Source organism: Grammomys surdaster, unplaced genomic scaffold (genome assembly GCF_004785775.1).
Source record: "Grammomys surdaster isolate TR1022 unplaced genomic scaffold, NIH_TR_1.0 240, whole genome shotgun sequence".
Classification (NCBI taxonomy): Eukaryota; Metazoa; Chordata; class Mammalia; order Rodentia; family Muridae; genus Grammomys; species Grammomys surdaster.
Genome location: NW_021604685.1, coordinates 532709 through 559650, shown reverse-complemented (window position 1 = coordinate 559650; position 26942 = coordinate 532709). Strand labels below are relative to the sequence as shown.

The 26942-nt window shown below is 39.5% G+C and overlaps 1 protein-coding gene across 2 annotated transcripts in view; it reads left to right on the top strand.

Moving 5' to 3' along the window:
* The first annotated feature begins 13611 nt into the window (after positions 1-13611).
* The window catches only part of Asb12 (ankyrin repeat and SOCS box containing 12), a 25183-nt gene continuing 11852 nt past the window's right edge, over positions 13612-26942 (top strand). The window contains exon 1 of one of the 2 annotated variants that reach the window (XM_028774373.1): positions 13612-13798. The gene's annotated coding sequence lies outside the window, so the exon portion shown is untranslated. The remainder of the gene's footprint in view (positions 13799-26942) is intronic. The other variant, XM_028774374.1, reaches the window with a different exon arrangement.

Here is a 26942-nt window from a genome sequence, read left to right as displayed (position 1 = left end):
TAGTTTTGGAAAGTTACCTTGGAAATTTTGTGCACTTATTACCAAGTAAATTGTTGTCATCTGCCAACATGCAATCTTTTGTCTGAAACACACCTCCCGCTGCACAGAGAGTGAGACCTTACCCAATAGCCCAGATGGGCCTTGAACTTGTGGTGCTCCTCCCTCAACTCTTGCATCTGCTGAAAATACAGGTGTAAAACACCATACCTGACCTGAATGTAAATAGTTTCTTTTTCTTCCTTCTCTCCGTTTCCTTCCTTCTGTGTTGTTTTGATGTGTGTGTGTGTGTGTGTGTGTGTGTGTGTTTGCTTTTGCTTTTGCTTTTGTTTTTTGAAAACATAGGGTCTCTAGTGCAGGCTAACTGTTAACCTCCCTGTATAGTGAGAATGACCTTTACCTTCTACTCCTACTCCATCTCTCTTCTGTATGCTGGATCATAGGCATGTGGCACTGTTCTTGGTTTATATGTTACTAGAAATAGATCATATGCATAGTAGTAAAGCACTATATCAATTTAGCTACACCTCACCTGTTGATTTAATTATTTAAAATGGGCCTAGCTCAGTCGCCATGCTCTGTGGCTAGAGGCCACATGCACGCCACAGCTAGAAATTGCCAGCCAGAAACACCAGCCCTGCCACCCACGAGGCACCAGTGTGGGAGATGGCTCTGCCAATCTTTCACGCTGTCTCTGCAAGGCTGGACATTTCCCAGACCATCCCGCCATCCATGCAGGGCCCAGTAAGAAAATGAGACTCTAACGCTTAAAGATTAATCAAGGGCTTTATGTATTTAGTAATGCTCAATAACAATATGCCCGTACAAAGAGAGTTGTTTCCCAGTTAGCTAACCTAAATAAAAGTTGTTACCTGCGACTGCTCTCCATACCTGCGTGGCTCTCCATTGCTTCTACATCTCTGTTCTTGTCTCTCTCCCTCCCCAGCTCCTCCTCTTCCTTCTCCTCCTATTCTCCTTATTCCTCCCACCTTAGCTCCTCCTACACTCACCCCTGTGTCTAAGCAATTTTTCTTTTAAAAGTGTATATTCATTGTTATGTTTTATTTTATTTTATTTTATTAATTTTCCCCCATCCCTTCTCACTAGGCATACCCTCTCGCTCCTACCCAAAGGTTTACTTATTTATTGTATGTAAATACACTGTAGTTCTTCAGACACTCTATTAGAGGGCATCAGATCTCATTACAGATGGTTGAGAGCAACCATGTGGTTACAGGGATTTGAACTCAGGACCTCTGGAAGAACAGTCAGTGCTCTTCATCTCACCAGCCCATCAGCACTCATTTTATTAAATTTTTATACAATAATTTTGATCATGTCTTCCCCTTTCCACACTCCTCTCAGACCACCTCCCTACCAGCTCAGCACCATTCTTAATCTGTGTCTCCCCATCAAAAGCCAAAAATTAAAACTATAGAAACAGACTACCAGAGAGGAGAAAGGTAATCATTGTTATTATTATCCAGCTACAAACCTGCAAACTACGACAGCAATCTACCTGCAAGATATACTTGTTCAATAGTGGCACAAATCTTATGGGAGTAGCCAACCAGTTTTGATTGGATTTATGGCCCACTTCACAAGATGGAACATATACCTGAAACTGCTAAAGTGGCCAAGAACTTGAGCCTAGATATGTCATGGTCCTAGGAGAAAACTTACTATAACTCTACTAAAGGAAAATAGCAATAAAGTGACTTCTGATAACATACTGCTATACCCATAAATCAGTGCTGGAATCCACCCTCATCAAAGAAGTTTCTTTTTGCAGTAGATGAGCATTAACGAAGATACCCATAATTGGACAATGTGAATCGAGTGAGAGACTTTGGAGCACTTAGTCCTAAATGCAGTGTCTTTCATAAAACTCCTCCTGTCAGTGTTCAGGGATCTATGTGAAAGAGGAGGCAGAAAGATTCTAAGAGGCAGATGAGGCAGTGGATGACTCCAAGGAAACAATATCTTTTAGACATAGCAGGATAGATGCACACAGGAACTCACAGAGACCGATAGCACTCACAGCACCTATTGATGGAAGGGGATGTCTCAGCGGGCCTATGCCAAGGCATCACTTTCCCCTTGAGGGACCAGTCACACACCGGTATAACATAGAATAGAGTTTATTCAGGGCATGGGGAGAGGAGCCAGGAGGGCAGTAGAGGCAGAGAGAGAGAGAGAGAGAGAGAGAGAGAGAGAGAGAGAGAGAGAGAGAACGCGCAGAGGGAGCAGAGAGGTAGAGGCCAGCCATGATCACATGGAGAGAGGGGGAAGGGAAGGAGGGAGGGGCGACAGGACAGAGGGAAGCTAGAGGCAAGAGAGTAAGAGATTAAGAGAGTAAGAGAGCGAGGAGGGGGCAAGCAGCCCCTTTTATAGTGGGCAGGCCTACCTGGCTGTTGCCAGGTAACTGTGGGGCGGAGCATACCTGGCTGTTGCCAGGTAACTATGGAGGTGGAATTTAGACAGAATACTAACATTCCCCCGTTTTGATTTAATTAAAAAAAGAAAAATTAGAAAGAGGTGAAGCAGGAATAGGGTCATCATGATATCTGGCTACTTCCTGCTGGCACTGGGGGCGACGTGTCTCTAGGAGGAACCTAGAAGAATGGGTATGGAGGATGTTTGTCCGGTCTTAGGAGAGTTGACTGTTTCCTGCTGTCCAGGGTCTATGGAGCCATCTGAGGAAAGGTCAGAAGGAACAGGTCCAGTAGAAGCAGCTGTGTGTGTGACAGGAGATGGAGCGTCTGGAAGTTGCTTCTCTGGATCTGTTCTGGATGTGCCTGGGCTTGACAAGATGTAGGGAATAGATTAAGTACATTTGGGAGAAAGAAAATTTTTCTAAATGTACATTTGAAACCCAGACAAATCACTGCACTGAAAAGAGGAAGTAGACACAAAGTCCCACCGTTAAACAAGAAACAATTTGCAATTGATGCTTTCTGGGAAGTGGGAAAAATAGTTTTCTCCAAAGAAGTGCCATTGGGTGTATCAACCATACTCCATGGCAGGGCTCATGCCCACAAGTAGTTGAACAACACAAAATGGGTTCCGTGTATTTTGTGTCTGAGGGGAGGGGGAATTATTGTTTCGTTTTATGTTGGCATTTTAAAGACATGAGTGTTTTAAAGGGCATTTTCAAATTAAGCTTGGCTTGAAATTAACATAAAGAGATGTACATAAACTAAAGAAATTCATGTAATCTTTCTGTTATCTGCTGGCTTTCATTAACCATACACCTTCTTGGCACTATTAGGCTTTGATATACTGTTTAAAAGTCTTTTTATAAAATTATTTTGTAAAGTGGTCTTTTTCAGTTGTGTTGGAAAATGAAATAATCTTTAATAAAAAAATACTCTAAAGACAGTTAACTGTGTTCTATAGTGGTTATGCCTGGATAGTTTGTTCTCTCAACAATTTAATAACAATTATAACAAGGTTTAATTCTATATGTGATACAAGCAGGTATGAATGCAACTAATTCAAGTTTTCTCCTAGCCAAATATAGAACTTATTTTCTATAAAAAAAAATTTAAATGAACTAAAAGTAGATAAGACTTAAGCTCTAAATTTTTTCTTATGAACTTGTTTTTATAAAATCCAAAGACATGGCTGGCCTGTTAGGTGACACCAAACAGACAAAGGACAAAGGAAAGATTAGGGATCATAAAGGATTCTTGCTTTATTATCTTTTAAAGGAAATCCTGTTTTTCAAAGTCCCTGGTGATAGCATAGAATGTCGCCTTTCCAAAAGCTAAAACGCTCCTTTTGAAGTCCTACAGAACGTGTGTTATGTTACCCTCCAGCTGTGAAAGTGAGAGTCTGTGTCTGCTTCTTAAACAGAAAGTACTAGTATTGTTGCCAATTATGGTATCCCACATCTCCTTTAGATACCAGTACAGGTAAAAGATGTTACACGCTTTGTGATTTTTTTTTTTTTTGCTTCACAGACGATGAGCGTGCTTTGAAATTTAGTCCTGTGTATCTTGCAAGGGCTGAATAAAACACATTCATGAATTGGCATGTGAGAACGTGATGCCTTCCATATTAAGACCAGTGTCTTGTCTCTTGGTGTGTTCTAAAGATGTGAGTGAACAAAAAGCTTAATTCTCTTCCAAAGCTTTGTTGCCTTTTAACTATCTTTATGGCTTTTAAAAAATGTTTTCTCTTTTGAAGACCACACATCAGCCTCCATAGAATCCCACTTGTGGATAAGGTAACAAGAAAGAAGAGAGGGTAATAGATAAATACGCTTGACCAGTTAAATCTTATTCATGCTTGGAAACCAAATTGTAATACAGTTCAAAACAGGTATTCTCTGAGAAGTACTGTAGTTAAACTATTTTTTTCCCAAGGATATCTTTTATACTGATAAGAATTTTTTCCAAGAATGCCTTGGGTTGTGTTTTCTTTCTCAATACACTTCTCTGACAGATTGTATGTTCTTGTGTTTTCTTTTAGAGAAAGAGCTTCTCAAAATGTGAGTTGCAATCCCTTTGGCAAACTTCTGTATTTGCATTACAATTCATGGCACTAATAACATTACAGTTATGAAGTAGCAACAAAAATTATATTATAGTTTGAGGTCACTACAACAAGAGGAACTGTGTTAAAGGGTCACAGCATTAGGAAGAGAATCACTGTTTTTGAGAACCAAAGGGGGGTGACTTTATTTCCTCTTAAAATATCCCCAAAGAGTATGACTCATGAACCCTTTATTTGTTTCTTATAGCTAAAGTATCATTGGCTAACTCAGCCATCAGGTGAAAATATATACACCAAAATCTCTAGATGATCAGTGTTTAATGACATATGTCTAATCCCTCCTCACATGTAATTGACCATACACCTGTTAACATGAAGTATCCTCAAGTCTCCACCTTAGTCACACTTGCAGATTCCATGACTTCTCTATGTTTTGTGAGTCCTAGAGAGAAAAATAAAGCTCATAGTCTGGTCTTGAAACACAACATGTTCTATATTCTAGTTTAGCATGGTTTAAGTAGAGTTAACAAGTTTAGTCCTTTTAGAATAACACATAGTGATGCTATTTGTATATATCTGTATAATCTTGTTAGCATGTGTCTCATAGATCATTTAGCATTCAAATGAAGACAATCTGTTCACTGATTAAGGATCTTTTATTGTTAGACCGTTACCTGATATTGTACAGCAAAATGTCCTGAGTACTTTTGGACGTGGCAAATCCTAAGGTTAGAATTAGGATTATGATTAAGGTTAGGACTAGGGCCACAATGTTGACTGAAATCTATGGCTAAGGCCTAAGGTTAGGATTCTGAAGGACTAAGGCTAGGTCTAGGACTAATATTAGGATATAGGTAAGGATAAGGCTAGAATTAAGTTTGGGTTAGAGCTAGTGCTAGTATTCAGGGTTAATATTTTGTTAGGGATTCCATTAGGATTATGGTTAAATATAGAGCTATGGTTAGTCTTTGCTTTAGTGCTAAGACTAGCATTAGGACTGGGTAAATGGCTAGGCTGAGGTTGGCTCAATGTTAGGGATAGATGTCTAGTTAAACTTGAAGGGAAAAGGATTTATTTTATCCTAAAATTCTCCCCATCACTGAGGAAAGTTAGGGCAGGAACTTGGAGGAGGCAGGAAATGAAGCAAAGTTCTTGTAGGAACACTACTTACCTGCTGACTGGTTTTTTTCCACAGTATGCTCAGCCTACTTTTTTATACAGCTCAGGACCACTTTCCCAGGAATGAAAACCCCTACCATGGGCTGAATCCAACCTACCTAAAACAATCATTAATCAAGATAATATTCCCCAGAGACTTGACTACAGGCTATTTTTTAAAAAGGGAAAGCCAGTTTATTCTTGCTCACAGTACAGATTATAGGTCATTGTGGTGAGAAAGTCATATCAGCAAGGGCTCTAGGGAGCTACTCACATTAATTCACAATAAAGAGCTAGAGAGCAACAAAACATGCATCCTAGTGTTGAGCTCACATTCTAAATTTTATATAGTCTAGGAGTTCCTGTCCAGTGAATAATCCCACCAAAAATTAAGATGAGTCTTCCTATATCAATTTTTTTTTAAAAAATCAAGCAATTTTCACATCCATGCTTGGAAACTAATTTTCCATGTAATCCTAGAGTGACAGTTACCAGTGACCATCACATTGTGTTTGGCAGGGTAGATTGTGCAATGGGGAAAGCACTTGCATATGCAAAGCCAGAGGTAGATGTGGGAATCTTCTTTAATAGCTTCTGAATATTATTCTTTTTAAAAAAATTTTATTGGCTATTTTATTTATTTACATTTCAAATGTTATCCCCCTTCCCAGTTTCCCTTCTGAAAACCCCTGTCCCATCCCTTTCCCCTTGTTACTATGAGGGTGCTCCCCCACCTACCTACCCACTCCCACCTCACTGCCCTGGCATTCCCCTACACTAGGGCATCGAGCCTTCACAGGACCAAGGGCTTCCCCTCCCATTGATGTCCCACAAAGCCATTCTCTGCTACATATGCAGCTGGAGCCATGTGTCCCTCCATGTGTACCCTTTGGTTGGTGATTTAGTCCCCAGGAGCTCTGGGTGTCTGGTTGGTTGATATTGTTGATCTTCCTATGGGTTGCAAACCCCTTCAACTCCTTCAGTCCTTTCCCTAACTCCTCCACTGGGGACCCCTTGTTCAGTCCAATGGTTGAATCTTTGATCTCTACAAGGCTTTTAACATGAAGGGGTGTTGGATTTTGTCAAAAGTTTTTTCAGTATCTAAGGAGATGATTGTGTAGTTTTTTTCCTTCTGTTTACATAGCAAATTATATAGTGTTGAACCATTCCTGTATCTCTTGGATGAAGCCTACTTCATCATGGTAAATGATATTCTTGATGTGTTCTTGGATTCGGCTTGCAAGAAATTTAATGAGTATTTTTGCATCAATACTCTTTTCGAAAGGGTTCATGAACAACCTTTTTGTTCATAAGGGAGACTGGTCTGAAATTCTCTTACTTTATTGCATCTTTGTGTGGTTTAATTATCAGGGTGACCTCAAATAATTGCTTTGGCAATGTCCCTTCTATTAATATTTTGTGGAATATTTTGAAGAGTATTAGTATCAACTGTTGTTTAAAAATCTGGTAAAATTCTGTGCTAAAACCATCAGGCTCTGGACTTTTTTGGGGGAGATTAGGAAATTTTTGATGACTCCTTTTTATTTCCTTGAGAGTAATAAGACTATTTTCATTTGATTTTGGTTTTATTACATCAGATCTTGATTTAACTTTGCTAAGTAGAATCTATCAAGAAATCATCAATTTTGTTTAGATTATCCAATTTTGTGGAGTATAGCCTTTTGATATAAGACCTAATTATTCTTAGGATTTCCTCAGTGTCTTTTCATTTCTGATTTTCTTGAGTACTGTCTCTCTACTTTTTAGTTAGTTTGGCTAAGGGTTTGTTTATCTTGTTGATTTTCTCAAAGAACCAGCTTTTGGTTTCATTGATTCTTTGAATTGTTCTCTTTGTTTCTAATTTATTGATTTCAGCCTGAGTTTGAGTATTTTCTGCCATCAACTTTTCTTGAGTGTGTTTGCTTCTTTTTGTTCTAGAGCTTTTAAGTGTGCTTTTAAATTGCTTGTGTGAGATCTTTCCAATTCCCTTATGAAAGCACTTAGTGCTATGAACTTTCCTCTTAGCACTGCTTTCATTATGTCCCATAAGTTCAGGTATTCGTCCCTTCATTTTCATCGATTTCTAGAATGTCTTTAATTTCTTTCTTTATTTCGTCCCTGACCCAATGATCATTAAGTAGAGATTTGTTCAGTTTCCATGTGTTTGTAAGCTTTCTGTTGTTTCTTTTGTTATTGAAGTCTAGCCTTAACCCATATGGATTTGATAAGATACAAGGAGTCATTTTGATTTTTCTTGTATATGTTGAGGCTTGCTTTGTGGCAGAGTATGGAAAAGGTCAGCTTTGGAAAAGGTTCCACGAGGTGCTGAGAAGGTATGTTTTTGTGTTTGGGTGAAATGTCTGTAGATGTATGTTAGATCCATTTGATTCATAGCATCTGTTTCATTATTTCTCCTTTAGTTTCTGTCTGGATGTCCTGTAGATTGGTGAGAATGGGGTATTCAAGTCTCCCAGTATTAATGTATGAAAGTCAATTTATGATTTAAGATTTAGTAAAGTTTTCTTTACAAATGTGGGTATATTTGCATTTGGGGAATAGATGTTCAGAACTGAGATGTTATCTTGGTGGATTTTTTTTCCTTTGATGAGCATAAAATGTCCTTCCTTGGTATGGAAATTTCTAGTTTCTTTGGAGACTTGGCTTCGTCATGTGATGTTTTTCTGGAAACTGTCTAATGAGAGGATTTTTTTTTTCTGAAGCAGACAGGTGGGAAGATGTTTTGCTGAGAACAGACACATGGTGTTTTTCTGGAAGCTGCTTGAGAAATGGGTATGTGATGTTTTGCTAGAGCAGATGCTTGAGATAACACATGATGTTTGGAAAGGGTATAAATATAACCCAACAGACAGTGAATGACCCTGTGTGGTATTCTTTACCTTGCCACTTTTTGCTGTTCTTTGCTAATGATACTGTGGCATTGGTTTGCCTTGCTTTCTTCACTGATCATCATTTCTCTTTATAGACAGAAACACACCAAAGAACTCCTGGTGGTGTTCCAGTGGCCTCTTGCAGCTTCAGTGGACTCTGGCCAATTGACAGAGTCTCAGAGGTTTTCTTCTGGATCAAACTGCCATTGCTGTTTGCAAGTGGCTTGAGCTACCACTGGTGATTCATGTGAACTGAATTGCTGATATCCTAACAACACAGATTGGATTCATCCCAAAGAAATACTTCTAAACAGGTCCATATCCTTCTTTTCTGTATTAACCCTTCCTTTCCACTACCTCTGGTGGGTGATGGGCTGGAAGGGAGGTTAAACCATTTAAGTACATATATTAAAGCAGGTTATGAAAAAATATGAGTCTACATTCCTCAATCTCTTTTGGTTGGAAGTCTATTTTATTAGATATTAGAATGACTACTCTAGCTTGCTTCTTGGTTCTGTTTCTTTTTTTTTGTTTGTTTTTTGTTTTTGTTTTCGTTTTTGTTTTTTGCCTTGAAAACTTTTTCCAGGCTTTTACTCTGAGGTAAAGTCTATCATTACTATTAAGGTTTGTTTCTTGTATGCAGCAGAATGATGGATCCTGTTCTTGCATCCGTTCTGTTAGCCTGTGTCTTACTGGGGAATGGAGTCCATTGATGATGAGATATTAATGACCAATGATTATTGATTCCTATTATTTTGATGTTGGTGGTAGTAGCAGTAGTGTGTGTGTTTGTGTGCTCGCACCTTTATATGTTACTTGTCCTTTCCCCCTTGCAGCTTTTAATATTCTTTCTTTCTTCTGTACATTTAATGTTTTGATTATTATTTTGCAGGAGGATTATTTTATTCTGGTCCAATCTATTTGGTGTGTTCTGTAACCTTCTTGTATGCTTATAGACATCTATTTCTTTAGATTGGGGAAGTTTTCTTCTATGATTTTGTTAAAAATATTTTCTGGGCCTTGGAGCTGGAAGTCTTCTCCTTTTTATTATTATTATTCTTTAATCATTTTTTACAGTTAAGTCTTTATTCCTCTCCCAGTTTGCCCTCTGACTGTTCAACATCCCATACCTTCCCCCACACCCCTGTTTTCAAGATGATGTCCCCATCCCCCACTCTCACCTTACCAGCCCTCCCCAATCCTTGGAGCCTCAAGTCTCTTGAGGATTAGGTGCATCTTCTCTCACTGAGTCAAGACCCAGCAGTCCTCTGCTGTATATGTGTTGGGGACCTCATATCAGTTGATGTATGCTGCTTGGTTCATGGCTCAGTGTCAGAGCAATCTTGGAGGTCCAGGTTAGTTGAGACTGCTGGTCTTCCTATAAGGTCGCCCTCCTCCTCAGCTTCTTCCAGATTTTTCCTAATTCAACCACAGGGGTCACCAGCTTCTGTCCATTAATTTGATGTAAATTTCTGCATCTGACTCTTTGAGCTGCTTGTTGGGCCTTTCCTGTTTGTAAGCAGACCATGGTATCAGTAATAGTGTCAGGCCTTGGGGCTTCCCCTTGAGCTGAATACCAATTTGGACCTGTCACTGGACCTCCTCTCCCTCAGGTTCTTCTCCATTTTTGACCCTGCAGTTTTTTCAGACAGGAACAATTCTGGGTCATTTACATAATGGAATACTACTTAACTATTAAGTACAAGGACATCACGAGTTTTGCAGGCAAATGGAGGGAGCTAGAAAATATCATCCTGGGTGAGGTAATTCAGACTCAAAAGGATATGCATAGTATGTACTCACTAATAAGTGGCTATTAGCCAAAAAAGTGCAGAATACCCAGGATACAACCCACAGAACTCAAGAAAGTTAACAAGACAAAGGGCCCAAGTGAGGACGCTTCAATCTCACTTGGGAGGGAGAAGAAAGCAATCACGGGGTGGGGGCAGGGAGGGATCTGGATGGGAAATGGGACAGAGAGGGGAAGAGGGGAACATGATCTGATATTGGAGGGGGGAACAGAACTGAAGCCCTAAAGGCCAGTAAAAAGAAAGGAAACAGGCAATCTCGGGAGGTAAGAGGTGGGGGGATCCTCTAGAATGTACCAGAGACCTGGGAGGTGAGAGACTCTCAGGTCTCAAAGGGAGGGACCTTAGATGAAATGCCCTACAGTGAGAGAGGGAACTTATAGATCTCACCTGCAGTAGAAAGACAGGGCACCAAGTGGAGAGATAGGGTTGCCATCCCACAGTCAAAAAGTCTTTTCTTCTATTCCTATTATTCTTAGGTTTGATCTTTTTATAGTGTCCCAGATTTATTGGATATTTTATGTCAGAAACTTTGTATATCTAACATTTTCTTTTCTTCAGTCTTATCTTTTATGCCCGAGATTCTCTCTTCCATCTCCTGTATTCTGTTGGTGATGCTTGCAGCTGTTGTTTCTATTCTCATCCTTATGTTTTCCATATCCAGGATTCCCTCAGTTTGTTTTTTCTTTATTGCTATTTCCTTTTTCAGGTCTCAAACCATTTTACTCACTTCCTTCACCTGTTTGATTGTCTTTTTTTCCCCATGTATTTCTTTAAGTGATTTATTCATTTCCTCTTTAAAGGCCTCTATCATGTTCATACGCTTGGATTTAATGTCATTTTCTTGTGGTTCAGCTGTGTTAGGATAGCCAGGGCTTGTTGTGGTAGAATCTCTTGGTTCTGGTAGTACCATATTGCCAGGGTTCTTATTAGTTGTGTTCTTATGCTGGCCTTTAGTGACCTGGTTGTCCCTGGTGTTGGCTGGATCTTTCTGATGCCAACAAGACTTGTTAGGGAAACAGGCAAAGCCTTGAGCCTGGCTGTTGAGCTCAGGGAACAGCACTCAGCTCACAAATGCTGGCTTTGCTCCAGGTGGAACTGTATGTTTCTAGGGTCCTGCAGGCCTTCCCAGGAAGGGAGGTAGAGCCATGGGCCAAGATGGAGCTTGCAGGAAGGGGATAGGCAGGGCAGGGTCTTGCCTGGGTACTCCTGAGGTCTGGAAGGCCTGGATGTTCTTGGGGCCTGGCAGGACTCCTCAGGAGGGAAAGAGATAGAGCTCAATGGGAGAGGGTGAGGGGGCAGCATGCTTGTTTTATGGAGGTGATTTCTCAATCATGATTCCCTCTTCCCCAGATATGTGTCAAGTTGGCAAAAGCCAACCAGCACAATAGATAGGATTAAACTCAAGATTTTGGTTAAGGTTAGGATAAAACTAATTCTAGTGTTAGTCCTGGGTTAGGTTTCTGGTTAGAATTGGGGATAGGGTTGAGCTTAGGGCTTTGATGACCAAGAATAGGGTTCTAGGATTGTGTGTAGTGTTAGTGTTAGGGTTCATGCTATAGCTATGGCTAACATATGACTAGGGCTGAGGTTTTGTTTATAGTAACAATTGGGATTTGGAGGTATGGTTAGTGCTTGCTCTTGGTTTAGGGTTAGGGCTATGTCTATGACTAGGATTTGGATCAGTTCTAGAAATAGAACTAGGTTGAGCATTTAGGGATATGGATATGGCAAGTTTAAGGCTATGATTGTTCTGAGATTCAGACTATTACTAGGAATAGGGCTAGGTTAAAAGTTTCCTCAAGGGAGCTAGAAAAATGGCTCAGCAATTAAGAGCAATTGCTGCTCTTTCAGAGGACCTATATACCCATATACCCACATGACAGGTTACAACCTTCTATAACTTCAGTTTTAGGGCATTGGACATCCTCTTTAGGCAGACAGAACACTTACACACATAAAATAAAAATCTTTTAAGAAAGACTTTGGGTTATGTTTTAGGCTATGGCTAGAGTTTTGGTGTGCTGTAATTGCATCTAAGGCTAATGCTACAATTAACATTAGGCCTAGGATTTGGTCTAATTCTATATTGTATTTAGCGTTATTATTATGGCTGTGGCTACGGTTAGGTCTAAGGCAAAAGTTGGAGCAAGGAATAAGGTTCATGTTAGGGCTAATTTTATAGTTGTCTAGGACTATAGGCAAGGGTTAGGCTTTGAGCTAGGACTAAGGATAGATCTAGGTTTAGAATAAGGATAGGGCTAGAGTTAGTTTCATGGTAATATTTAAGATTAGGATTAATTTTGCCTATAAAGATATATAAATATTTTCATCTATTCTGGGAGGTAATTTTTGGGTTTGTCTGTTTGTTTGAGACAAACACAGTCTTGGTGTATAACCCAAGCTGAAGTTTAGGCCTATGATTAGGATTAGGGTTAAAGTTAGAGATGGGATTAAGATTAGTGATAGAGTTTTGGGTTAGAATCAGGTTTGAGCTATGGCCAGGGTTAGGGTAAGAAATAAGTCTAGGATAAGATTAACTTTAATGTTTAATGTCGCTAGGTTAAGGTTAAGAATAGGTATATGTTAGGGGTATGAAAAGGGTTAGGGTTAGGGTTAGGGTTAAGAGGACTGTGACTTTGAACCGGGTTAATTCTAGGACAAGAATAGGGTATAGGCTAAAGTTCTGGTTAAGACTAAGGTTAGAGTTAGAGATAAAGATAGTGGTAGTTCTTTGGGTTTTGCTTAGAATTAAACTAGGATGGTTGTAAGGTTAAATTTAGATTTGAAACTATCCTTAAGATTAGGTCTAAATTTGAGATTAGGATTGAGGAAGGTTAGATATTGTTTTCAAGACAGTGCTAGGGCTAGAGCTTGGCTAATTGTAGGTTTGGGGTTACATTTGGAATTGGACTGGTATTAGGGTTAGGGTTATAGTTGAAGCTTGGACTAGGATAAATATTTTATCTAGAGTTTGAACTATAGTGTCAGCATGGGATAGGGTTAATCTTAACACTAGGGATAGGACTAGTTTAAGGGTTAGGGTTGGGGTTATGCTTACAGTTGTGAGTAGGCCTTGGATTTAAGTCTTCTAGTTTTGTTTCTGCTGCTTTGATTAAAATCTGGAACCAAAGGTAAGTTCAGGAAGAAAGGATTTACTTGGCTTATACATGTAGAGTATGGTGAACATTTAACACTCCAATCTCCACAACAACCAAATTAAGGACATTTATCTCTAACCTTTGCCACCTAGGATTGCCTAGTTAGCCAGAAAGCCACAACAATCAGTGATCCAAGAAGTTCTCTCCACCTCCACAGCCTGAAAAATCAAGAGAAAGGGTAGGGAAACCTTTTTATTCATTAGTACCTTCAATCCCAGTCCTAGCTAAGACACAGTGGAAATACGGAAAGCTCTCCCATCCCTAAAAAGCAGCACAAAGAAAACAGGCAAGAATTTCTCTAGTAGCACATAAACAAATTGGAAAAAATTGCATCAGTAAGGAATCTAAAAATTAAATGTTCACTGGGACTACAGCTAATAAATGTGGTTTTATAAACCTTATTTGATAACTGAAACAGAAACTGCAAGAAAATCATCATGGGAAAATGTAAGAACAGACTCAGTTCAACCTCAAAATGGCGAGAGCAGGCATGACCTGAGAGGCTAGCAGGTCCAAATGTTTGGCTTAGTATCCAAGGATACAGAAGAATATATTACACAGGGCTTGAGAATCAGTTTTTATAGAGGAGAGTAGGGTTGTGGAGGGACTCTGTAGCCAGACTTTGGATACTTTGTGGGTTCTTCTTTCTTCCACCCTTCTCCATCAGTTTTCTTCCACCCTTTCAACCCTCTTACACTAGATAAGAGAGAAAAAGGAATCGAAGGGAAAGGAATGAAGTCAGTGGTCAGAAAGTGAGTAATATAATCATTAGACTTCTTCCTGCTGATTAGGTACATTGAGTTCCTTGGGGAAAGTTTGATCTTTGCCATCAGGAGGTCTAATTTCTTCTTGAAGTTTCTTCTTTATACACAACTACTTAGCAAACTACAACCAATAGCAACCAATAACAATAAACAGCAACCCAACAAGCAACCAGTAACCTACCAAAGAAACGACTTATCTATTGGGGCGCTAGCATTTATATATCCTTTGAAAGTTCCTAGAATTCCAAACACAATCACAGAAACTATCTACAGCTGGCAAAATCATGCCCCTTAGTATAGCATGACATAAATCATAGGCAGCTGCTGTGGACAATCTGAAGCAGGCTCATATCTCACACCTGGGATTCAAATGAAAACATATCCTTATAATATTTGTATGATGTTTTTCTCCATTTATTTATTCATTCATTCATTCATTCATTCATTCATTTTACATCCCAACTGCAGCCCCCCCTCCTCCCAGTCCCTCCTCCCATCCCCCCTCATACAGCCCCTCCCCATTCCCCTCTTCTTCTCTGAGAAGGGGAGGCCCCTTCCTGGGTATCAATCCACCCTGGTAAATCAAGTCACTACAGGATTAAGCATATCCTCTCCCACTGATGCCAGACAAAGCAAGCCCAGTTAGGGGAACTCAGGCAATAGAGTCAGGAACATTGCTTGTTCCAATTGTTCAGGACCCTTATGAAGACCTAGCTGTTCATCTGCTACATATGTGCAGGGGGCCTAGGTTTAGCTTGTGTATGCTCTTTGGTTGGTGGCTCAGCCTTTGAGAGCTCCCAAGGGTTCAGGTTAGTTGTCTGTGTTGGTCTTCCTATGGGGTTCCTATTCCCTCGGGGCCTTCACTTCTTCCCCCAATTCTTCCATAAGACTCCCTGACCTCTGTCCAATGTTTGGCTGTGGGTGTCTACATCTGTTTCAGCCAACTTCTGGGAAAAGACTCTCAGAGGAGAGTTATGCTAGGCTCCTGTCTGCAGACATTACAGAGTATTATTAATAGTGTCAGGGATTGGTGCTTGACCATGTGATGGGTCTCAAGTTGGGCCACTTATTGGTTGGACATTCCCTCAGTCTCTGCTCCATCTTTGTCCCTGCACTTCTTGTAGGCAGGACACACTTTGGGTCAAATCTTTTGTGCATGGGATGGTACCCTTATCCCTCCACTGAGAGTCCTGCCTGGCTACAGGAGGTGGCCATTTCAAGCTCCATATCCCTCACTTCTAGGAGTCTCAGCTAGAGTCACCCACATAGACTTCCTGGAGCCTCCCTCATCCCAGGTCTCTGGAATGTCTAGAGTTCTGGAGATGAGCCCCTTCCCCCACCCTGCCAATATCCATTCTCTCTTCCTCCCTGTTTCCCTCCCCACCCCGTCTTCCACCCAGTTCCTTCTCTCTATTCACCTTTGATGACTTAGTTAGTTAGTTAGTTAGTGTCTGTGATTTTTAAAGAAACCAAAACTCTCACCATAGGACTGACTTCTACTGGCTCAGAAACTGCCCCTTTTGTGTAAACTGCAGAGAGATAAGTCATAGTGACTGTTGCTGTGACCTTCAGACTCCAAGGCACTACGGGGGTTGTTTGTTTTCTAGAATTCCTTGGGCATCAGGCTTCTTAAAGCCTTTGGCCTGTTTCATAGCCCTGGTTTCAGTGTAGGTGATTTCCTTTATTTCATAACTTTACATATAAGAGATATAAGGAACTATTTTCTGTCCAGCCACTTTGTGCTGGCAGAAGGGGCTTCTTTCAGAAGCTTTTTGGTCTGGAGTGACTTTATGAGAAGCATTGTTTTTAATTTATCCTATGTAGTGGATCTAATGATAGCTGTGATTCCATCCAAGGGGAACGTTTATAAATAGTTTAAAGGACAGTGTAAAAATATATGTATGAGGATAATAAGGAGGAAAGGAGTGATTAAGGTGAAGAGCCAGGATTAGAGAGAACAAAAGCCCATTTTTTTGGGAGGGGTGTCTGGTACCTACATCTTTGGACTCTGTCTTGAACCAGGTTGAGTCTTCTGGTGTAGAAGCAAGATTACACCTGGAGAAGGGCACAAATCCTTCCATTTTCACTAGTCAGGAGATCTAACTATTTTCAATTTTAGAGACTCATTGCAATAGATGAATCAATTTGATTCTGAAAGATGTCAAGCTGATCTGAACCTAACTGGTATTAGAAGTTTCAGGGCACAGACACTTTAACTGCTTCATAGCTAGAAAAAGGGGCAGTGTAGAAGAGGCAGGAGTTGGAGTGCCTAAGAGGAGGGTCCATCTTAGGGGCCATAATAAAACTTAACAGATGGAAAAATCCAGAACATAAGGAAGCCATGTAATGACAGTATGCATCCTTGGAACATGCTTTGCAAGCAAGGTAGCATCTGTAACATACAAACATTGAGACTATTCGTACTATTAGAATTCTTACTGAGAAAGTACTTTAAAAATAGTTGGGATAGTATTTCTCTTATTAGAGAATGAGAATAGGCGAGAAAACCACTTAAAGAACACTTAGTAGCCTTTATCATAGGTATTAGTGAGACTAATTTTGTTTTGTCCTGTACCAGAGTCCTGTTAAATGATTATGTAACCATGTAATCAGCAGTTTATTATGTCAGTCTCCTGTATAAGGAACGAGTACCTGGAAACTTTGTGAAGGAAGTCAGTTAAAATAAGCATCTAGTTGAAAAGAGAGAAATGAAATCCTGTTGGTTCCTTTTTATGAGATTGTCTAGAAATGTCCCAAGGATATAAGTCCTTGAATAATTTCCCCAAACCTGTGAGTTTGATGATGGGGTATCTAGTAGTCTCCTTCAGTTTGAGAAAAATGTGTGATTAGAGTGTAGAAAGGCATAATAATAACATTTAAGAAGATAGGTGTGATGTGCAGTCACCAAAGGTAGATACTGATGTAAAAGTCAGGAAGTGCATGCTGATAAGAGCCTGATATGGATGTCTCCTCAGAGGTCTGCAAGAGTCTGACATATTCAGAGGCAGATGCTCACAACTAGCCATTGAACTGATAATGGGGTTCCCAATGGAGGAGTTAGAGTGAAGGCCATTGGAGCTGAAAGGGTTTGTGGCCCCATCAGGAGAGCAACAATACCAACCAACCACAGCTCCCAGGGTCTAAACCACCAGCCTGGGAGCACTTAGGGAGGGATCCAGGGATTCAGCTGAATAAGTAAAAGTGGAGGGCCCTGCTGGGCATAGGTGGAAGAAGAGATCCTTGACCTCATGAAGGCTGGATGCCCCAGGGGGTGGGAATTTGAGGGTGGGGAGGTGGGAGTGGGGAGGTAGGTAGGGGTTATATCTGCAGAGAAGAAGGAGGAGGGGTGAGGGGATAGGGGGTTCCTGGGTGGGAGGGGGATGGGGTAAGGGGACAACATATGAAATGTAAATAAAACATCCAATAAAAAAAAGAAGATAGGTGTGTGTATATGTGTGTGTGTTTTGCTGTAGGTAGATACTGCAGTGTGGAGCTAATCCAAGGTCTTGCCTATGCATGAAAAAAATATATATGAAAAGCCTTATTTTGTGAGAAATAGTTCTCCATATAACATCTCATATGGTTAGGTATAGTATTTGAGTACTGTTAAACAAATATACTGATCATTTTTATTTTGGTTATACTTTTCTGCTGGGTGTTTAAGGCTATGTATGCCAGAATTTTTTCTTCTGTCTTGACTCTCCTCTTCTTAGAATGGACATTAGTTAGAATTTACCTTAGAGGGCAAGGAGGAGATATTCTCCCTTTAAAGTCTTCTGATCACATTAGTATAAGCTTCCAACTAAGGTTATTGAACATCTAGAAGATCAATTATACCAGTTTGGTACTTTTAAAACTTTTAACTACTGTATAATATTTTAACTTTTAACTATCAACTACTTTTAACTACTGTATTGTATTTTAGACACTTTAAATAAACTTTTATTAGACATACATTTCATCTAGTTCTTGTAATTGTTGATCATTGACCTTAGAAACTTTACTATCATATACATTATCTCTAAGTGTCAACCTTTATGGACCTTAAATATCTTACTCAGGCTTTCATAACTTGTGTAGTCTATCTAGTCTTCCATTCTGGAAACATGTAGACATTTTAATTTTCTATATAAACTCTGTTCTTTACTGAAACAAAGTCCATGTTGATATTCTTCTAGCATTTCCATTTATTAAAACTCCCATTTCATCAGAGTTCCCCCCAGGGAAACCAATGAGTTTATTGGGCTTACTTACAAAGAATTGGTGAGAGGTTACTGACAGGAGTTTTGATGACTCAAAAGCAATCACACTGAAAACTCTTCACCTTCTGTATATATGTGGCTTTCTCTTAGCCACATAGGTAAATCTTCCTTGCTCTAGCCTTTCCTAGTCTATCACCCTAGATTCTCCATAAAGTCTTGAGGTCTCATGTTATTAGGGCCTAATTGTATACAATTGGCTGAGGGTAGCCCTGTCTAGTTCATCTTTCTGTGAAGAAATATAACATTTAACAAGTCCAGCTATGATCATTTTGGGAAGGCACACCTAAAGGAACAGCTGTTTAATAGAGGATAGAACATGTCTCAGTCATTGTTCTATTACCGTGAAGAGACATCATGACCAAGGCAACTCTAATGAAAGCATTTAATTGGGGGCTTGATTACAGTCTCAAACATTTAGTTCATTCTCATCATGGTGAGGGACATGGCAGCATTCAGGTAGGCATTGGTGCAGTAGGTGAGAGCTACATGAGAGAGACAGAGTGACAGAGACAGACAGATACAACAGAGATAGACACAGAGACGTAGTAGACCTGGCATGGGCTTTTGAACCTCAAGACTCACTCCCAGTGACACACTTCCTCCAGCAAGACCACCCAACAAGGCCCCATCTCCTAATCCTTATAGAACTCTTAAATAATGCCATACCCTGATGAGTAACCATTCAAATACAGGAGCCTCTGGGAGCCATTTTTATTCAAAGCACCACAGAACAGATGCCCTGCTTTCCATGTGCTAGATACTGGTTTTCTTTTAACCTCATCTGTAGGACAAATCAAGGTGAGAAGTATCTGTTGTCAAAAAATAAAACTTTATTTTTAAAGCTATATAATGGCTTAAGATCTTGCTGTTAGCTGTGATGTAAATCAATATAATCTTTTCTCTCAACAATGAATCCTGAGCAGTAGCCTGAACAAGTGACAGCTAGCTAATAACAAGCCCTTGGCCTGACATGAGCTCTAAAAATATGGAGGAGGGGTGTTAAGGAGGATAGGAAGTTACATATTGTTCCTGATGAAATAGAAAGGAAGCCGGACGGTGGTGGCGCATGCCTTTAATCCCAGCACTTGTGACGCAGAGGCAGGCGGACTTCTGTGTTCGAGGCTAGCCTGGTCTACCTAGTGAGTTCCAGGACAGCCAGGGCTACACAGAGAAACCCTGTCTCGAAAAACCAAAAAAAAAAAAATAAAAAAAAAAAGAAAGAAAGAAAGAAAGAAAGAAAAAGAAATAGAGAAAGAAAGACAAGAAATAGAAAGGAAAAAATGAGATAAGAAAACAAGCTCTATCAGCATTCAATATAACTTTGGGGGTTTTCTGTTTCTTTGGGATTTTATTTGTTTGATTTGTTTATTTTAAAGAGGACAATCGGGATTGGAAGAAACCTATGAATGTATCATGGAAAAATTATCAAAATTAGAACAAACAAAACATTTAAAATGACAAAAATAAAACAACTTGAAACTCTGGTGTTACCTTCTTAGCCTAATATAAAAATGGTTACAGTGATCCTCTGAGGGCTCAGAGGAATGGGGAAGTCTTTTGGTGCTGCCATTTTGTTTTATGCCATATGATTCCACCAGTGAAGATGGTGTTGATGCCATATGACATTCATCCTTTACATTTTGTTATTAGCCAGGGTGGTATTAAGCCATATGATTGCTTTCTGCTCATGGTGAGCTCAGTTCCATGATAAAGTGAACCCATTTATCAACAGAGCACAAGTCCCTCTGGGATTCACCATTTCACGGAATGAATGTGGACCATTACATACTTTTTCTTTAATAAAGGATACTTTATTTGCTTTACTATGGCTATATGGGTATATGGGTATATGGGTATATGGGTATATGGGTATATGGGTATATGAGTATATGGGTATATGGGTATATGGGTATATGAAGAGTTGGTACTTATGGCCTAGGCAGGTAAGACCAAAATATCAAATGAACAAGGCAAGGAATTCCATGGTCTCAGCTCAAGGAAGCAGAGTCTATATGTAGTTGTTAGAATGGCTAGAATCAGTGTGAAGTGTCCCTCAAATAGCTGTCCAAGGCAGAGGGAAGAAATATAAGAGTTATTTACTTTTAGTTTAAAACAATACTGGGTCTGTCTGTCTGTCTCTGTCTGTCTGTCTCTTTGTCTGTCTCTCTCTGTGTGTCTGCTCCCACTCTCTCTAGAAAGAGACAAAGGAAGGGTGAAAAATACAGATGTTTTGAAAGATCCAAAGATCAGTCCGTCTCCAGGTACGTCCCACCACCTGGCACTTGGATCAGGTTACACCCTGACTAGGGTGAGGTAACATTACTGTGGAGCCAAGCCTTAGATTAACAATGTAGTTTTAGTTTCTATCCACAGATCTCTCGTCACCAAACACTTTAAATTGCTTCCTATGATATATAAACATTAGTGTTAGAAAGAGGTTCACCTAAGGAAATCTTTCTTGTTACAGAGAAGAAGAAAATACAATTACCAGGATCAGAGAAAGAGTGTCAGCAGCTCAATTTTTGCACCTTTGTATCCTTGTACTAGAGTTGTTTTACTATGGACATCTCTATATAAGAAAATAATACTATGCAGCACTGGAAATAGTCCATCCATTAGCTGTCCGTATGAGCACAATGTCTTTACTTCTTGGGCTGTTTTGTTGTTTCTGTTTCTCCAAGCTTGATCCAGGATAAGGACTTTGGAGGACATTGAGACAATATAGTCAAAGAGCCAAATCCCATCTCTCAAGCCAGCTTCTTATCGAGTTTAAGCAGCATGGGATAAACATAACCTATACGTAATGATTATTCTGTTTCTGCCTTCACTGTCTTTACTCTAGTCCTCCCATTTGGTGCCATAACACAGACAAAATACTACTGTAGCATACCTGGGATAACTTGAAATAATCAGGAATCTTACAGTCCAGAATCATCTTCTTGTTCTGGGCAGGACTTAGGTAGTCCTTTGGGAGGGAAGAGTTCTCAGGTATCAGTTGGATCTTTTGTGTCAAAGAAAAAGAGATCCATGGGACAGCAGTTCAGACCTGAGGAATATAGGGTGAGCTCCAGGGCTGGAAGGAGAGAATAAGGTCAGTAGTGGGTAAATTGTGGATATGTGGGTGTGGGAGAAGAGAAAGTGTGTGTAGAGACGCAGAGAGGGGGAAATGTTTGATAGGGAGAGTGCTCACTGGTCAGATCAAATGTGTGAGAGAAATTTTGGGAGCTGGACTTAGAAGTTTGGTAGAAATGGTAGAACAAAGCAAAGGCCATGAGTATAGATAAAAACTCTCTCCACTCATGTTGCAATAAGGCTGCTGGTAGTCATGGTCCCACATGGGTTGAGGTTTCTAGGTTGTGTAGCAGGACAGTCCAGCCATAATGAGCTTGGAGAGTAGGATGACACTTGGAAGGTTCAGGAAAGATGAGAGCTGGAAAGTGAAAAGAAGCCTCTGGCAAAGGAAGGGGCATGGTCAGGCTGTATCTACCAGGAAGCCCTTCCAGGGTTCTGCACCCAATGTAAGAAATGAGTTGGTGGAGGAAAATGAAAGAATAGACTTGATTCTACGTCAAAACAACAGCAAACTTTGAGAAGTTGGTGCCTCCAAACCCTGCAGCTTAGTATCCAAGGGCTCAGAAGTGCACCTTGCAGGACCTAAGAAACAATTTTTGTGGCTGAGAGTAGGGAAGGATGGCCCAGACACTGCCTTTTGTTAATAGAAACTACAGGATACGTCATAAGTCAGACTGCCAGAATTGAAACCTCTTGACTCCAGCATATGTGATAAGATTTGGGGACTTTCAAGGTTTCTTCTTTTTTAAATTGGTTATTTTATTTATTTACATTTCAAATATTATCCCCCCTCCCTGTTAATCCCCCTATCCCCTCTCCATCCCCCTGCTTCTGTGAGGGTGCTCCCCCACCTTCCCACCCCCTCCAGCCTCAGTGCAGTAACATCCCCCTATGCTGGGTCATTGAGCCTTCACGGGAACAAGGAGCTCCCCTCCCATTGATGGCAGATAAGGCCATCCTCTGCTACATATTCAGCTGGAGCCATGGGTCTTTCATGTGTATTCCTTGGTTGGTGGTTTAGTCCTTGGGAGCTTTGGGGGATCTGTTTGGTTGATGTTGCTATTCTTCCTATGGGGTTGTAAACCCCTTCAGCTCCTTCAGTCCTTGCCCCAACTCCTCCATGGTGTCCCCATGCTCAGTCCAATGGTTGGCTATGAGCACCTGCATCTGTATTGGTCAGGCTCTGGCAGAGCCTCTCAGGGGACAACTATACTAGACTCCTGTCAGCAAGTGCTTCGTGGCATCAACAATAGCATCTTGGTTTGGTGTCTGCAGTTGGGATGGATCCCTAGGTGGGGCAGTCTAAGTCTTTGGGCCTCCAAACCTAAGTTTGGGGGTATTGTTTGTAGTAATACCATCTGATAACTAAGACAATGTTATCTAAAGGAGGTAAAGAAATCTAAACTGACGTCATGTTTCTATATTTTAAAGAATGGTAAAACATTAATACTGATTATCTGTGATTAGTTACATATCATACTAAGTGTAGGCATGTCTTAATATTGTTTGTAACCTCTACAAAAATAATGCAAGTACATAATACTAAAAAAATATCGTATCAGGTAATGTTTATGAAGACAGAATGAGATTCAGCATAAATAGTATCTAGATTAAAATATTTTAATATACAAGAGAACAACAGAGACTGTTAAAGCAAAACTTACCATATATTGAATATAAATAACTCATTTGACATTCAGCATCAGCATAGGTAGATTGGCAGTAAAGAGAAATAAAAAGCCAGATTTGATAGCACATGTGATTCTAACACTCATTAGGCAGAGACAGGAGACTCACGATTACTTTCATACCAGAACCTGAATTATATAGCAGGTTCTAGGCCAACTAGGGTAGATAGTGAAATCTAGGCTCAAATACTAAATAAATGAGAGAGAGAGAGAGAGAGAGAGAGAGAGAGAGAGAGAGAGAGAGAGACCAGGCTGGGCTACACATTAAGATCTTATCTATGTCAAAACATGGAATGACAAGATGGTGCACGCCTTTACTCTGAGCACTAAGGAGGCAGAGGCAGATAGCTCTTTAAGTTTGAGCCTGGTCTACAGAGCAAGTTCCATGATAGCCAGGAACACAGAGAAATACTGTGTCTTTTAAAAACCACACACACAAAAAAAGGCTGAAAGACAGAATGAACATTTTTAACCAGCATTCAGGAGGCCTAGTCAGGAGGATGAAAATAATAAAACATAGTATGAAAAAACTAACCAGAGAAAGAAATAGACATTATGACCCAAAATGAATACAAAACCAACAATACATAAAAACAAACCCTGATAGAAGTGAAATGAGGAATAGACACATAATTATAGTTAAAAACTTTAATATTCATATTTCAGCAACTCACAAAAATAATAGAAAATTTAGAATATAGAAATGGGGAGAACTCTCTAGCCAACAAAATCTGGTATATGTCTCCAACAACAGCAGAATACATGTTTTCAAGCTCTGATATAGCATGCCAAAGAAAACTATATCCTTATCCCTAAAACAAGTCCCAACAACTTTAAAGGAATGATAGTCATGCAGATTGGACATTCTCACCACAAGTCGTAAAACTAGACATTTATAACAGAAAGATAACAGCAAAAGTCTCTACTCGATTTGTTATCAAAACATTCTATATAATCTATGAGGCCTCAAAGGAATTGTAAAAAACTTAAAAGGCTTTCCTGTTTGTAATTTAGCATGGGAAAATCCTGGAAATTGTCATTCCGGTGTATATAAGAAGAAAAGAGGTAAGCAAACAAAATTAACAACTTTACTTAAATCCATTAAAGAACTGAGTTTGACATCAAACTTGGAGAGTCACATTCTGTGCTCCAGGACAAATTTTATTACCCATCCTCAATAAGCCAGTTAGTGGGAAATAGAGAAAGGCTATTTATTCAGTGTGGTTACATTGGGAAGATTGACAAAGAGATCCATTAAATTCTTCTTGAAATCCATCTTGAGGTCTTGAAATGAGATTAAAGACTAAATAGAGGGCCAGATATATTCATATTTGAGCTGTTCCGGACAAGGTATGGCCCTACCTGCCATTTCCCCTTTATTGTCTGGGCTCCAGTCTCATTCTATAAAGTGATCTGACAAGTTGTTAAATCTCTGTGAAATCTCTTCCTGGGAGACACATTTTCCATTGGACTGGTGCATTTCCTTCTACCAACATAAGATTCTTAGGGCAATTCCTATTTCTTTAGGAGCCACTGTTTGAGTAGTTTGATTGTCAGATTGAGAAACAAAAGTGTCTCGAGAATATCTTGAATTTTTGTTAGGCCAGTAACAAGATCATGGGACAAAACACTGGCCCTTAATTTGGAGGGATAGACACATAAAATCTTGTAAAGGAATCATGGTTTATCAAATACAAGTCTATGAGCAGAAACCTCAAACAAAAACTAATAGGACAGTAGGAAAAAAAAATGATCTTTAATTGAAGAATTTCTGGAGCCTTGGTGTAGGCAGGTTTAGGAATGACAAGACCTATACTTCTAGACTTATTATACCATATGTTACCATATATACCAGAGCTGGTGATGACAGTGTATTCTTTTTTATATGCTATCTTGCTATGTCCTTTTAAAAATATATACTGATACTTTGCTCATTCCTCACATCCCTCTGCTATCTTCTTTTTTTCCTCATTCTGGCTATCTTCCCATAAAATACTACCCCCTTCTTCTTTCCTAACATAAAGATGTACACATATGCATTGTTAACTTAGACTCCTCATATGAGTTTTTTCTTCCCATTATTCTCTTGTTACATTCTGCTAGCCCCCCATTAGAGCTCTCCCTTCATCCTTCATAGTTTCATCTCTACACACACACACACACACACACACACACACACACTTAAATTTAGGTCCTACATGTTAAATTTGTCTTTCTGAATGTGGCTTATTTATTTTAATTACATGGTGATCTCCAATTCTTTCCATTTTCCTTCAAATTACATCATTTCATTTCTCTTTAGACTTAATAAAACTATTTTGTGTGTCACATTTTTAGTCACTACTCTGTTGATAAACATAAAGACTAGTTTCATATCATGCTATTGTGAATAGCGTGGAAATAAGCATGTATATTCAGGGATCTCTGTCATACTGAGTGTATACTCAAGATTTGTACAATTGGGTCATATGGTAGTTCTGTTCTTTGTGTTTCAAGGACATGCCAGCTTACATTCCCACCAGCAGTGAATAAGAGTCACCTTTTGCTAAATCTTCATTACCATTTATTATCATATGTACTCTTGGTAGCCATTATGACTAAGTTTTAATTTAGATTTTTTCCTTTGTCTAAAGGTGTTTAAAAATTCTCAAGTGTTTACTGTCCATTTACCTTTCTTAAGAAATTTGTTCAGTTCATTTGCTCATGTATTGATTAGATACCTTTCTCTTTAAAAATACTTTTGCGATTATAATATCATTGCATCATTTCCCACAAAATACCCTTGGAGGTCCAAAACAATTCTGAACAAAAAGAACAATACTGAAGAGATTACAATTCCATGTCTTAAGATTTATTACAGAGCCATAGTAATAAAAGCGATATAGCATTGTTACTAAAATAGATGTGTAGATCAATGGAAAAAAATCAAGGACCCAAACATGGACATACACAATTTTAGCCAAATGATATTTGCCAAATATGCCAAAAACAAACTGGAGAAAAGAAATACCCTTCTATAAATTGTTCTGGGGAAACTGGATGTCCACATACAAAAGAATGAAATTAGACCTGTATCTCTCACCTCACACAAAAACTAATTCCAAGTGGATCAAAGACCTAAACATGAAACCTGAAACACTGAAACTCTTAGAAGGAAACATAGGCAGTACCCTTTGTGATATAGGCGTAAGAAAGAACTTCCTGATAGGACTCCATTTCCCCAAGAATCGAGGCCAACAATTGACAAGTGAGGCCTCATGAAACTAAAAGGCTTCTTCACAGCTAAAAAAACCATTGAGTAAAGAGTAAACCCACAGAATGGGAGAGATTCTTTGCCATTTAAACACAAACAGGGTTAATATAGAGAATTGAAGGATCTGAACAGAAAGTTCTCAAGAGAAGAACTAAAAATGACTAAGAAATTACATGTATTAATTATACACAGCAATAGGTTTCATTATTTCGTTTTTATACATGTACATTTTCACACTGTATCTCAATCTCTCTCATTATCCTTCTCCCATTCCCACTGATCCTTTTCCTCTTCTCAGCAAGTGTTTCTCTTTACTTCATGACTCTTCTCTTCTCTTCTCTTCTCTTCTCTTCTCTTCTCTTCTCTTCTCTTCTCTTCTCTTCTCTTCTCT